The following is a 15,297-nucleotide window of genomic DNA, read 5'->3' as shown; positions in this document are numbered from 1 at the left end:
TCCCAAGGCTGGGAAAAGTGCCTGTTCCCACCAGCCAAACTGGAAAAGGTAGGCACTGGGTACAATTCACAGATGGGTCTTGCCTCAGCAGGAAAATTAGTAGCCTTAGATTGAACATGGCTCTGGTCCTAACAAGTCTTAAAAACAAGACCCAAGATAATCAAACTGTTTCCAAGTCACTGCATCCTAGGATAAAGCTCAAGAATAGTTATAAGAATACAAAAGTATCCAGCAACCAACCAGGTAAAATTAACATTGTCTGGCATCCAATAAAAAATTATCAGGCATGCCAAAAGCCAGGAACTAGGACCTATAATAAGGAGATAAAGCAATTAATCAAAACCAACTCAGAACTAACACAAATGGTAGAATTAGCAAGGACATTAAAATAATTAAACATTAAAACAATTATTAAAACTATTAGTACTATAAAACTATATAGCTATTAAAAATATTTTTTTAAGGGGCACCTGGATGGCTCAGTCAGTTGGGCATCCAACTTCAGCTCAAGTCATGATCTCACAGCTTGTGAGTTTGAGCCCTGCATCAGGCTCTGTGCTGACAGCTCAGAGCCTGGAGGCTGCTTCAGATTCTGTGCCTCTCTCTCTCTCTGCCCCTCCCCACTTGCTCGCTCTCTCTCTCTCTCTCTCTCTCAAAAATAAAGATTTTGGGGCGCCTGGGTGGCTCAGTCGGTTAAGCGTCCGACTTCGGCTCAGGTCATGATCTCGCGGTTCGTGGGTTCTAGCCCCGCGTCGGGCTCTGTGCTGACAGCTCAGAGCCTGGAACCTGCTTTGGATTCTGTGTCTCCCTCACTCTCTGACCCTCCCCCACTCAAGCTCTGCCTCTCTGTCTCAAAAATAAATAAACATTTAAAAAATAAATAAAGATTTTTAAAAATTTAAACATGTATTTTGAAAAAGAATATAAATTGAACTTCTAGAATAAAAACTACATTGCATGAGATAAAAAAAATAAGCTGAATGCAATTAAAGGTGATTACATACTGCAGAAGAAAAACCTGGTGAACCTGAAGACACAGTAATAGAAATGATCTGAAATTAACTCCAGAGAAGAAAAAAAAAATCTTTTTTAAATAAACAAAGCATCTGCTCCTGAAACAATATTGCACTGTATGTTAACTAAATAGAATTTAAATAAAAATTTAAAAAGAGAAAAAAAATTTTTTTAAAATAGGGGGACACCTGGGTGGCTCAATCAGTTAAACATCTGACTTCAGCTCAGGTCATGAATTCACGGATCATAGGTTCAAGCCCCATGTCAGGCTCTGTGCTGACAGCTCAGAGCCTAGAGCTAACTTCGGATTCTGTGTCTACCTCTCTGCCCCTTCCCTGCTCATTCTCTCTCTCTCAAAATAAATATTAAATTTTAAAAAATTTAAAAGAAAAAAAATAAATGAACAAAGCGTCTGTGAGCAATGGGACAATTTCAAGTGGCCTAACATTTGTATTGTTGGAGTTCCCTGAGGAAAGGAGAGAGAGCTGGAAACAGAAAAAAATATTTGAAGAAATAATGGCCTAAATATTTCCACATTTGATTAAGATTATAAGCCCACCGACTCAAAAAGTTCAATGAACTCCAAGCACAAGACACATGAAGAAAACTGTACCAACATACCTCATAATCAAATTGCTCAAAATCAGTGATAAAGAGAAAATCTTAAAATGTAGCTGGGGAGGGTGAGGAAGACATGTTACAGACAGGGAGCAAAGATAAAGATGACAGCAGAGAGGGCGCCTGGCTGGCTCAGCTGGGAAAGCATGCAACTTTTGATCTCGGGTGGTGAGTTTGAGCCCCATGAAGGGCACACAGAGCTTACTTAAAAAAAAAAAAAAAAAATGACAACAGATTTCCTGCAGAAATGAAAATGAGAAGACAGTGGCACAATATCATTAAAGTACTGAAAAATAAACTAATGAAATGGAATTCTAGTCCAATGAAAATATCTTTTTAAAATAAAAGCTAAATAAACTTAAGCATACAAAAGCTGAAAGAATTCATCACCAACCTGCACCACCATAAATGTCAAAAGAAGTCCTTCAGACAAAAGGAAAATAATACCATATAGAAATATAGATCTATGCAAAGAATGAAGCACCGGAAATAGCAACTACAGGGGTAGACATCTAAGACATTTTTATTATGTACATTATTTTAAAAAATAAATTGTTTAAACACAAATAATACCAAATAGTGTGGTTTACAACGTGTGTAAGAATAATTTCTGAATAATAGCATAAAAGGAGGAGAGAAATAAAAATGTAAATTTTTATACTATTATCACTTGAAGGCAGACTGTGATTAAAGATGTGTATTATGAATCCTGGGGCACCCGGGTGGCTCAGTCAGTTAGGCTTCTGACTTCAGGTTACGTCATGATCTCACAGTTTGTGACTTCAAGCCCCACATCGGGCTGTCTGCTGTCAGCACAGAGGCTGCTTTGGATCATCTGTACCCCCCTTTCTCTGCCCCTCCCCTGCTCACTCTGTCAAAAATAAACATTTAAAAAATTATTTAAAATAAAGATGTATATTATGAATCCCATAGCCAGTACAAGGAAAGAAAACTATCCTCATAAACACAGATGCAAAATTCTTAACAAATTCTCTAGCAAACAGAATTCAACAATACATATAAAAAATAACACACCATGACCAAATGGAGTTTGTCTAAGGAATGCAAGGTTGGTTTAACATTTGAAAATCAGGGGTGCCTGGTGGCTCAGTTGGTTAAGTGACTGACTTCAGCTCAGGTCATGATCTCAGGGTGCGTGAATTCGAACCCAACATCAAGCTCACTGCTGCCAGTGCAGAGCCTGCTTCAAATCCTCTACCCTGCCCCCTCTCTGCCCCTCCCCTGCTCATTCTCTCTTTCTCTCTCTCAAATATAAGCATTTAAAAAACAAACAAAAATTTGAAAATCAATGTAATTCAACATATTAACAAACTAAAAGAAAAAAATCCCATAGTCACAGAAAAAACATTTTTTGTTAATTAATTAATTATTTATTTATTTTTAACGTTTACTTATTTGTGAGACAGAGAGAGACAGAGCATGAACGGGGTAGGGTCAGAGACAGGGAGACACAGAATCTGAAACAGGCTCCAGGCTCTGAGCTGTCAGCACAGAGCCCGACGCGGGGCTGGAACTCACGGACCGCGAGATCATGACCTAGGCCGAAGTCGGCCGCTTAACCGACTGAGCCACCCAGGCGACCCCGGAAAAAACATTTGACAAAGTCCGACATCCATTCCTATTAAAAATCTCAAGACCTTCTGGGTGGCTCAGTGGGTTAAGCATCCGACTTCGGCTCAGGTCATGATCTCGTGGTCCATGAGTTCCAGCCCCGTGTCAGGCCTATGCTGACAGCTCAAAGCCTGGAGCCTTCTTCTGATTTTGTGTCTCCCTCTCTCTGCCCCTCCCCTGCTCGTGCTCTCAACTCTCTCTCTCAAATAAACGTTAAAAAAAAATTTTTTTAATAACAAATTTAAAAATCTCAGTAAAATAGGAACAGAGGGAGTTTCTTCAACTTAATAAAGATCATATATGAAAAACCCACAGCTAATATCATGCATAATGGTGAAAAGACTGAAGGAACAAGTAACCCCTCTTCTACTCAACTTTATACCAGAAGATATAGCCAGTGCAATTAGACAAGAAAAACAGTAATTATCAGGCATAAAGATCAGAAAGAAAGAAGTAAAACTGTCTTTATTAACAAATGACATGACAGTCTATGTATAAAATCCAATGGAAGCTACAAAAAGCTACTAGAATACATTTATCAAGGTGGTACGATTCAAGATTAATATACAAAAATCAATTGGGTTTATATATATATATATATATATATATACACATACACATATATATATACACACACACACTCACAATAGGAAATAGAAATTTAAAAACAATACCATTTTATAGCAGCATTATTTTTTTTTTCAACGTTTATTTATTTTTGGGACAGAGAGAGACAGAGCATGAACAGGGGAGGGGCAGAGAGAGAGGGAGACACAGAATCGGAAACAGGCTCCAGGCTCCGAGCCATCAGCCCAGAGCCCGACGCAGGGCTCGAACTCACGGACCGCGAGATCGTGACCTGGCTGAAGTCGGACGCTTAACCGACTGCGCCACCCAGGCGCCCCTATAGCAGCATTATTGACGACAGCCAAAAGGTGGGAAACAACCACCAGATGAATAAACAAAATGTAGCATATTCATACAATGGGTTATTACTTAGCCTTAAAAAAGAAGTAAATTCTTAACACATGCCACAACATGGATGAACTCCAAATACATTATGTATGGTAAGTGAAAAAAGCCATTCACCAAGGGACAAATACTGCATGATTCTACTCCTATGAGGTATTTAGAATAGCCAAATTCATATAAAGTAGAATGCGGTTCCAAGGACTAGGGTGGAGAGGGTATGGAGAGCTATTGTTTAATAGGTACAGAGTTTTAATTTTGCAAGATTAAAAAGTTCTGGAGATGAATGGTGGTGATAGTTGCAATGTAAATGTACCTAACACTACTGAACCATACCCTGAAAGATGGTTAAGATGGTAAATTTTATGTTATATATATTTTACCAAAATTAAGATAAAAAAGTAAGAAAGCCAAATACCATTTACATAGCATCAAAAAAAATACATAATACTTAAGTATATATCTGACAAAACACATGAAAAATCTGTATACTTAAACTAGAAAACACTGGTGAAATTCTTAAAAGTCCATATACAGACATATATATTGTTTATGGGTCAGAAGGTTTAATATTGCTAAGATAATGGACATTTCCCCCAAAATGATCTACAGATTCAATGCAATCCCAATCAAAATCCCAGGAGGCTTCCTTATAGAAATTATCCCCAAATTGATTCTAAAATGCATGTGGAAGTGCAAAGAAGCTGGAAAAACTAAAGCAATTTTGAAAAGAACAACGTTCAAGGTTTTACCCTGATTTCAAGACTTACTATAAATCTACAATAATCAAGACAGTGTGGTATTAGGATAAAGATAGACAAAATGACCAATGAAGCAAGAGAGCCCAGATTGTATCTACACATATACAGACAATTGATTTTTTTACAAAGGTGCAAAGGCAATTCCATGGAAGGACATGTTTTTTTCAACAAATGGTGCTGGAATAGTTGGATCTCCACAAGCAAAAAAGCTGAACTTCAATTCATTGCTTGCACCATACACAAGAATTAACCCAAAATGGATCATTAAACCTAAATGTAAAACCTAAATGTAAAACCTAGAAATCATTTCTAGAAGGGGGAAGGCGGTAGAGCATGAGACTCTTGATCTCAGGATTGTGAGTTCGCACCCCACATTGCACACAGAGATTACTTAAAAATAAAATTGTTTTAAGAATTAATAAATAAAATGTCTAGAAGAAAAATAGGAGAAAACCATTGTGCTTTGGGTTAGGCAAAGATTTCTTAGACGTGACACCAAAAGCATAAACCACACAAAAAAAAAGTTGTTAAACTGGAGTTCATTAAAATTTTAAATTTCTGCTCATCAAAAAAGGCACCGTAAGGAAAATTAAAATGTAAGCCAAAGATGGAAGGAAATATTTGCAAATCAAACATATCCAATCCCAACATATTCAATAAAGGATCTGTATGCAGAATATATAAAGAACTCATAAAACTCAATACAAAAAAAAAAAAACCTCACAATTAAAAAATGGGTAAACAATTTGAACAGACATATCACCAGATATACAAATGGCAAATAAGTACATGAAAAGATGCTCAGTAACATTAGTCATTAGGGAAATGTAAATTAAAATCAAGGAGATAACCACTGCAGACCTATTCGAAGGTCTAAAATTAAAGAAACTGGGGCACATGGGTGCCTCGGTCGGTTGAGCATCTGACTTCAGCTCAGGTCACAGTCTCAAGGTTCATGAGTTCGAACCCAGCATCAGGCTTGCTACTTTCAGGGCAGAGCCCACTTTGAATCCTCTGTCCGCCTCTCTTTCTCTGCTCCTCCCTGGCTCGCTCTCTGTGTCTGTCTCTCTCTCTCTCAAAAATGAATAAACATTAAAAAAAAATAAAAGCTAAATTAAATTAAAAAGACTGACCATACCAAGTGCTGACAAAGAGGTGGAAGAATTTGAACTTTCATATACAACTAGTAGGTATGTAAAAAAGTTTTTTTAATGTTTATTTTTGAGAGAGAGAGAGACAGAGTGTGAGCAGGGTTGGGGCAGAGAGAGAGGGAGACACGTAATCTGAAGCAGGCTCCAAGGTCTGAGCTGTCAGCACAGAGCCCAATGTGGGGCTCCAACTCACTAACTGCGAGATCATGACCTGAGCTGAAGTCAGAAGCTTAACTGACTGAGCCACCCAGGCGCCCTACAACTAGTAGGTATGTAATATAAGACAACCACTTTGGAAAAAAGTCTGGCAATTTTCTTAAAAGTTAAATGTATACCAACCATATGATTCACAATTCCAGTCCTAAGGATTTATCCAAGAGAAATAAAATAGTATGTCCATAGAAAAACTTACACAAATGTTCACAGTAGTTTTATTTGTAATAACCAAAAACTAAAAACAACCCATCATCAGGTGAATGGATAAACTGTGGCATATATGTGTAATGGAATGCTACTCAGCAATAAAAAATGAGCTACTGAAGCTTACACAACATGCATGAATCTCAAAATAATTATGCTGGAAAAAAAAAAAAAAAGCCAGGCAAAAAAGGACACATGCTGTCTGATTTCATTTCCATAAAATTCCAGGTAATGTGAACTAATGTATGGTGACAGAAAGCAGACCAGTCTGTTGCCTGGGGAAACGGCATGGCAAAGGAGGGGCGGGAAGAAGGAATTAGGAAGGGGCACAAAGAACTATGGGGGTTGGTTGGGAATAATAGGTATGTTCATTATCTTTATTGTGATGGTGGTTTTACAGATATATTCATACATTAAAACCTACTGTTTTAAATATGTTCCATTCATTGTATATCATTACACCTCAAGAAAGCCACTATTAAAAACAAAAAGAATAACCACTTCCTTCTCCAGAATAAAGCACAGGACAGGGGATAATCGTGAATTTAGGGACCAGAGGAAAAGGTCTGGGAGCACAGACACCTCCTCCCCAACATCTGCCAGCAGGTGTCCCGGGAAAGTGGGCACCAAACTGCCAAAAAGGGGACTGAGCCCTCTGCTCTCAGGACAGTGTAAGGAAAACCATGGCCCACTGCACAGAAACTGAAGCCCAGAGACGTTATCTTGCCCCAGGAGGTTACACAGGTAGTAGATGGTCTAAACCCAGAACTGTCAAAGTGCTTCTCTTCATCTACCACAAATTCAAAAAAGTTGACCTGAAACAGGATAAAGGTATATGCTTATGTCTATGTGTTTAGAACAGACAAATCTCTCCATTGGCTCCAGAGAGCCAGAACCAGTTTGGACACCCCAGAAGAGCCAGGCACCGTGGACACAGCAGCTGAACTTCCGGTGCATGAGTGTTTGGGGTAGCAGTGTGACAGGCAGGTGTGGGACGAAGCTGACAGTCGGTTTGGGGTTTGCATGAGGAGCAGACTAACCGGCTCCTCCAGCATAGTCCCAGGAGCTGCCTGCCTATGGCTCTGCTGCCCCAGCCACCACCACCACTCCCCCTGTCCAGACTAGAGAGGACTATCTCCACCCACTCTGGTTTAGACAAGCGGCTGGGGCCACCTGACTCAGACATAGGACCCAGCTAAGGCAAGCAGCAACTCTGCACCCACCCCAACCTGAGGGCCATAGGAGCAGGAACTTATAAGTGCCAAGTAAGAGGTGAACAACCCTAGGAGGATGAGGCCCATAAACTGGCCAACCAACCCCCTATGGGCCAGGAATGAGTAGGCCTGGCACTTGGGCCACCGGGGAGTCAACAGGAAGCCAAATCTAGTCCCCACCCTGTAAGCCCCACCTCTAGGCTGCGACAGGAGCTGGCCTTGGCTGGTACAGAACCTATGATGCCACAGCTGTCCACCTCCATGGGGTGGGGCTGAGCTCTGGGCCACAGAGAATGCCCAGAGTCCAGTAGTACAAACACCCTCTCCTCAAAGTGTCCCTTTCAAATTAGAGGCCTAGAGCCCACACCCAGACAGAAGGCCTCACCAGTAGTTCTCTGCCCTGCTACCCCTATTCATCCTTGGCTCTGAGCCCTCGATTATTAATCAGCTGTGACAAGAAGGTGTGGCGGGAGCAGGTCAGGCTCGTGCTCAAGTCACTGGCAGCCACACTCACATCACATGGCTAACAGGGTTACTAGATAAAGTCCAGTTAATGCAATGCTGCCCCTTCCCTTTTTTGGAATCTGTTTTGAGGACCTGAGAAAACCTGTGCTGATTGCACCATCCCAGCCCTGGCACGGAGGCACTCCTATCTCCAGGGGCAGACTGATGGAGGGGTGACTACCTCCTCCGCAACCTTGGCCTAGGGCTACCCCTCTCTGCCTTCTGCCCAGGCCTGGTAGCCTCGCAGTCTCACCTCCAGTCTAGACTCTAAGGAAATGCCCCATCACTCTAGTTGGCATTTTTAGTACTGGGGGGAGGGGTCCTGCCTCGCTGTTGAAATTGCACTGCTTCCTTCCTCCCGAGGTTTAAACACAGCAAAGTGAACAAGAGCAGTTTGGAGACCACCCTCTCCTGAAATAACTGCAGCCCCCTGCTTCAAAACACACCAACTCCCGCTGGGAAGGGAATTGGGTTTCCTTACCTGCTGCCTTCGGCTGCCTCCCTGCAGACACAGTTTCGATGATGTCCAGGCTGAGGTGGCAGAAGAGGATCCAGCAGGACACACTGCCCGCTCTGGGGCAGTGGCTTCCAATGCTCCAATCCCCAAACCCCTACATCTTGCGCTCACCACGGCCCTTGAGCGATCCGGGCGCTGGGCAGCCGGCCTGTAGGTTACCACCTCCTCCTCCGCCGGCGCCTCCGGATCCTGTGCCCCTCGGGGGGCCCCTCTCCCTCCTGGGACCCCTTCCCGTCCAGGTATGTCTCCTGAACAGCCCGCACCACCTGTCCTTCCTGCACCCCGGGCAACCAATTTGCTTCTTGCACCCCCAGGCGCCCCTCCCCCTCAGGCCCCTGGGGCCCCACAGGCCTGGCCCTCCCCACCAGCTCGAGTCTCTCGCGGCGTGTCGGGGCCGCTCCCAGGACCACTGCCTCCCGCCTGAGGTGCCCGCAGCTCTCCCAGTGCTGAGCCCCCGGCTCCCCGGAACTTTCGAGCCCCTCCCCGCGCTCCCAGGAACGGTCCCCGAACTCGGAGAGCGGCTCGGGCTGCTGCAGCAGCCTGCGTGGGCTCCCCTCCCCCTGTTCCTGCACCCCGGCGCGGGCCTCCCCACGCTCCTGCACTGCGGGGCTGCCTCCCCCCTTCTCCTGGTACTGCTTGCGGGGCCCCAACCCCTCCTCCTGCACCACAGGCCAGCCCGCCGAGCCCGTCCACGGCGGCGGGCGCCTCCAGTCCGCGCCGTCCGGCGGACCCCACACCACCCCCAGGCTGGGCTCGTGGCCACGGCCGCCCCGCTCCTGCACCCCCGGGCCCACCCCGCCCTCCTCCTGCACGGCCGGACCCACGCCCCCCTGCTCCTCCACGCCGAGCTTCAGCCCGCGGAGCAGCTGCGGGCCCCAGCTGAGAACTCCGACCCGCTGCGGCTGCTGCTCCGGCAGCGCCGGACTGAGTCCGCCGCGCTCCTCCTGCGCTCCCCGCTCGGGGCCCCTCGCCGGCACTGCCCAGCGCACTCGCCTGCCCCCAAGAGGCCGCGCGGTCCCACCCCTCCAGATGGTGCTGCCCTCGGCGCCCGCTTACACCGCCCCCTGCCCCGCTCCCTCCGCCCCGTCCCCCTGGGGAGGGGGCTACAGGCTGGCCTTCCCGCGGGTTCCGCGGCCACCCCCACGTCCCAGGCCCGCCTCCCCGCCCTAGCCTCCCGGCGTCGACGTCCGCCCGCCGGGCGCCGCGCCCAGCGCCGGCCCCCGCAGGTGCTGCGGCCCCGCGCGCCGGCTCGGGAGCCAGGAGCGCCCGCCCTCCCGCCTGAGTTCCTGGAGCCCGCCTGCGCCTGCGCCGCCCCAGGGGGGCGGAGTCCAGCAGGGTTGGCCCGCCCTCTTAAGGAGCCAGGTCCCGCTAGCTCCTCCCCTCTCTCCACTCTTCAGTCCCACTACCCATCCTCCTGCTTTACTCTCCAGAATCTCCCCACCCCAGGCACAGCTTGCGCCTTCCTGTGTGTCTACCGGAGGAGAGACGAAGTCGAAGGTAGGGAGTTACACTGAGACTGTGTAGTTAACTGGGCCCAGTGGAGGAGCACTGAAACAGGAGTCTCGAATTCTCAGTAGCAGCAGTTCAGCAGCTGCTCACTTACCACGTGACAGTGTAAAAAGTCACTTCCATCTGGTCTCAGTTGCTTTGTTTCTAAAATGAGGAGGTTGGATTGGAAAGTTTCCAAGGCCACAATCCAGTGAGTGTTTGAGAAGTGGACTTGAGTCATAATCTCTCAGCAGCAGCCCAGAGGCCTGGGAACCTGGGCCACCCCCATCCTTTCTCTGGGGCCAAAGGAGGACATTTCAACAAGGGAGAGGTGGTTTCAGACCTATGACACTTTCTGCCGGGAACACAGGCATAAACAGTCCCAGGTAAAGGGGGCCTTCCTCCCTCCTGCACCGCTCTCCTTCTTGGGTGCTTTCCTCCCTGTACCCACAAAGAAGGAGAAAATTCAGAGCTCCTCCTCCCATTGATAGAGCAGCTATCACACCCAGATCCTAGCTAGTTGGAGGCAGCCTTGAGGCATGGTGCTTAGAACTCACAAGTTTAAGGCCAGTTGACACTGTTACTGACTACCTCATCTATGCAATGGGTACGATAATAAAACAAGTCCAGAGAGAATTGTCCCAAGGATCAGACATTAAAGAACTGTGTAGGATGACTCTGCACCCCTGTTTTCCAGCATTGAGCTCAAGGGCCCTGGCGGGAGGTGGGGGAAGCAGTAGGGCAGATCGGGATGGGTTAGAGACACCTAAAGGGGGGCTGGACTGGGTGGATTTGGGTCTTGGTGTCTTGCCTTGTGAGATAGGCTGGGCATCTTTCCACTAAATCATTTGATAACAGTGTGTGTAGCAGCTTACCTTAATCAGGAAGCCAGAGCATGGGGTGAATGCACCCTACCTGGTCCAAGGGAGGGTCTAGGGCAGGCAGGACTCCTGACGCCACCTCTGGGTTCAGCCAAGTTCCCCCTTGCTGCCTGATCTCAGAGGAAGAAGTCAGGGAGAAGGAATCTGAGGGGAGTCCTCTCCCAAGCTCCTTTACACTACATCGGTAATGACAATTGCTAAGGTTTATGGAGACTTCCTATGGGTAAGGCCCTGCATTTGGCATGTATTCTCATCTACCGGCCACCACAATCAAATGATGTTACATATTACCATCCTCATTTTAAAGATGGACTTTACATTGTTAAGTAACTTGCTCCAGGTCATACAGCTGGTGGCATTAAAACCAGGATTCAGATCCAGTTTTTGACTCCAAAGTCTGCCCTAGACCACTGATATCAGCACAACAAAGCAATGCCAAACCCAGGAGCCTCACTTTGGGATGTATAAGGTCTGACTAAATTTGGGAGTCAATAGATGCAAACAACTGATTTGGAGCAAGCTTTCTGCCTGTAAATCAAGCTCCACATCAAAGCAAAGAATCAAAGCACTTGTATCCTGGTCAGTCCTGCTAGGTGATTTTCTTAAGGGAGCCCAAGTCCCCCTTCTTCCACCTCCCCTCCACCTGCCCACAAGAGCCAGATCCATCCTTCTTACATGCTTAGTGCAAGGTTATCTGGAGCTTTAGTTTCACAGAAAAGCTTCCTCCATCCTTTTTAGTCCCAACTCTTGGACTCTCTCCACCACCACGCTGAGCACCAGGGGCTATGCTGAGAGAGGTCCCTGAGGCTGTCTGTCTCCCCTGCATTGTTCTGTGAGTCCAGTACCACCGCCTAGAGACACCTAGGAAGACGGCTCTGCCCTCAGGGAGCTGACAGCATATTAGAGGAAATGAGACACAGTCTAGAAGCATAAGGCTCAGGAGCTTAAAGGTGGCTGTGGGGATAAACCCCAACCCTTTAACGTGCCTGTACCAGTCTCTTCCCAGATCTGGAACTTGAGGAAGGTTGCCCACAGCAGAGTGACTGCAGGGAGAAGGGCTTGTCAGGTCTAGTTCTAAATGGAGGTGAACCAAGCTGCTTGAGGGAGGTTTGTGGGGTGCCCTTAAGAATCCCCACCTCGAGATGACTGCACTGCAGGGTATACAGGAGGACAAGGAAGGTGGTGACGGGGCAACCTGGCTCATACCAGCAAGCAAGTGCTCAGCGAAGAGTGGTGAATGTTGCTGAGTGATTGGGCTGAAGGGTTTTTGTTCTGTTTTTTTGGTTTTTTTTGTTTTTGTTTTTGTTTTTTTTATAGAGCAATGTTTTTTTAAACTACTGTTGCAACCTATGCATAGGAGGTGAACTGAATTCAGTAGGTTTTAACTGGCTTTTTTTTAGTGGAAGAGGGCAATAATGCAATAGAAAATATGAGAATGTAATTTTTTTGAACTTTTGATTAAAGTATGACATACATCCAGAGAAGTGCAAACACGTGCACATTTTACAAAGTGAAGGTACCTAGCACCCAGATCAGAAAACAGGACGTAACCAGCATCTAGAAGCACTTCCAAATTTAATTTTTATTTTATTTATTTTTTAAAAAAACAAAACAGACGATATTCTTTTATTAAAATACAGTAAAATTAGAAAATAGGAAAAAAGTCAGGAACCAAAGTTTCTTCTACCTAGAAATGTAAAGTTTATTAAACAGTTTTTGTGTCAAAGAGAAAATGCCAACAGAATTTTTTCAATATTTTATTAAAATTATTTTATTTTATTTTATTTTATTTTATTTTATTTTATTTTATTTTTCATCATGAGTGTACTCTTTAATCCCCATCCCCTATTTCTCCCATCTCCCTACATCCCCTCTGGTAACCATCTGTTTATTCTCTATAGTTAAGAGTCTGTTTCTTGGTTTGTCTCTCTCTTTTTTTTTTTTTTTCCTTTGCTTGTTTGTTTTGTTTCTTAAATTCCACATATGAGTGAGGTCATTTAGTATTCATCTTTCTCTGAATGACTTATTTTGCTTAGCATTATACTCTCTAGCCCTATCCATATTGGTTTTTATTTTATTTTATTTTTTATTTTTTTTAATTTACATTCAAATTAGTTAGCGTATAGTGAAACAATGATTTCAGGAGTAGATTCCTTAGTGCCCCTTACCCATTTAGCCCATCCCCCCTCCCACAACCCCTCCAGTAACCCTCAGTTTGTTCTCCATATTTAAGAGTCTCTTATGGTTTGTCCCCGTCCCTGTTTTTATATTGTTTTTGTTTCCCTTCCCTTATGTTCATCTGTTTTGTCTCTTAAAGTCCTCATATGAGTGAAGTCATATGATTTTTGTCTCTGACTAATTTGACTTAGCATAATACCCTCCAGTTCCATCCACGTAGTTGCAAATGGCAAGATTTCATTCTTTTTGATTACCGAGTATATATATATCTCCATCGTATATATATAGCACATCTTCTTTATCCATTCATCCATCGATGGACATTTGGGCTCTTTCCATACTTTGGCTATTGTTGATAGTGCTGCTATAAACATGGGGGTGCATGTGTCCCTTCAAAACAGCACACCTGTATCCCGTGGATAAATGCCTAGTAGTGCAATTGCTGGGTCGTAGGGTATTTCCATTTTTAGTTTTTTGAGGAACCTCCATACTGTTTTCCAGAGTGGCTGCACCAGCTTGCATTTCCACAAATTTAATTTTTAAATAACTGTTATATTAATATAGCATACCCTTCATATTCATGACTTCTTAACTTTCTGACAACCCTCCTCCCCGCTCTCAACACACAGAATGTAAACTCCACAAGGACAGAGGTTTTTGTCTGCGAGCAGATTGGCACAGACACCTACGACACTGCCTAGTAGGTGCCAGAAATGTATATTGAATGAATGAGAGTGCATCACAGCTAATAAAGGTATTGTGTTTGTGACATTTTTGTTTCATTATACGTGCATATGTGCTCTACTTCTTGATATACAACCTGTTTCTTTCTGTAGGTCACACACAAAACTTTCTGCTCCCAAAGCCCACTGCTCCAGCTTGAGAAAGTTGTGGAGGCTCCGATTCAGGCCAGGTAATGAGCATGGGTGAAGCAGAACAATATACTGATTATATCAGTGCTTCTCAAACTCCAGTGTGCAATTGAATGAGCTGGGGATCTTCTTGAAATGTAGATTCTGATTCAGCAGGTTTGGAAGGGGATGCTAAGACCCTACATTCCTATCAAGCTTCTACACTTTGAGCAGCAAGCCCTTGGACCCAGAGAGTCTCAATTACGCTGCACACAAGAATCACATGAGAAGCTTTTAAAAACAATGATGCCCAGGCCCCACCCCAGAATAATTAAATTGGAAACAAACCAATTTGCAAACAAACCAATTTGAAAAAGGGCAGAAGATTTCTTTTTTTTTTTCCAACGTTTATTTATTTTTAGGACAGAGAGAGACAGAGAGAGAGGGAGACACAGAATCGGAAACAGGCTCCAGGCTCTGAGCCATCAGCCCAGGGCCTGACGCGGGGCTCGAACTCCCTCCCGGAGGGCGAGATCGTGACCTGGCTGAAGTCGGACGGTTAACCGACTGCGCCACCCAGGCGCCCCAGGGCAGAAGATTTCTTAGTCGGGAAGAGACTAAGAGACCATTTGTCTCTTACTGGAGGAGGTTGAGGGGAGGGATTTCTGAAGGAATTCTTAGGCATGGGGCTATCTGCTAGCCCAGGCCATGCCCTCCCAGGACTGAGAACACACTGTGCCTTTACCCTAATCAAGCAAGCCAGAGCTCCCTGGAACTGCTCAGATGGGCCGGCTCATATGCCCCTAAGCAATTCAGACAGTTGCAAAACCTTACTAGGGCATTGGGAGGAGGTGCTGCCAGCTGCTCCCACGCACCTGCCCCTCTGCCCAGCTAGAGAAAGGGCTAAATGAGCCAAGAGATTACAAACCCTGGATCAACACGGGCTATTCAGAAAGGAACACCACAGACCTGGGTTCCGACGCCCCCTGGTGGACACCTAGAATTGAAGTTTAGTAACGAACAAGGACCGAGTGGTACAGGTTTTCAAGATTTTGAGCCAGTGTCTGGCACGGTCATGTAAGACATGGCCCAGTGTACA

General features: G+C 45.2%; 1 protein-coding gene across 2 annotated transcripts in view; it reads right to left on the bottom strand.

The window, feature by feature from the left end:
• The window catches only part of TNK2 (tyrosine kinase non receptor 2), a 45,899-nt gene extending 36,806 nt beyond the window's left edge, over positions 1–9,093 (bottom strand). The window contains exon 1 of one of the 2 annotated variants that reach the window (XM_086675127.1): positions 8,765–9,093. The gene's annotated coding sequence lies outside the window, so the exon portion shown is untranslated. The remainder of the gene's footprint in view (positions 1–8,764) is intronic. The other variant, XM_086675135.1, reaches the window with a different exon arrangement.
• Between the last annotated feature and the right edge of the window lie 6,204 nt (positions 9,094–15,297).

Source organism: Puma concolor, chromosome C2, assembly GCF_028749965.1.
Source record: "Puma concolor isolate L17-30 chromosome C2, mPumCon1.1.hap2, whole genome shotgun sequence".
Taxonomy (NCBI): Eukaryota; Metazoa; Chordata; class Mammalia; order Carnivora; family Felidae; genus Puma; species Puma concolor.
Note: the sequence above shows the minus strand (reverse complement) of the source record. Positions and strands in the feature narration are given on the sequence as shown.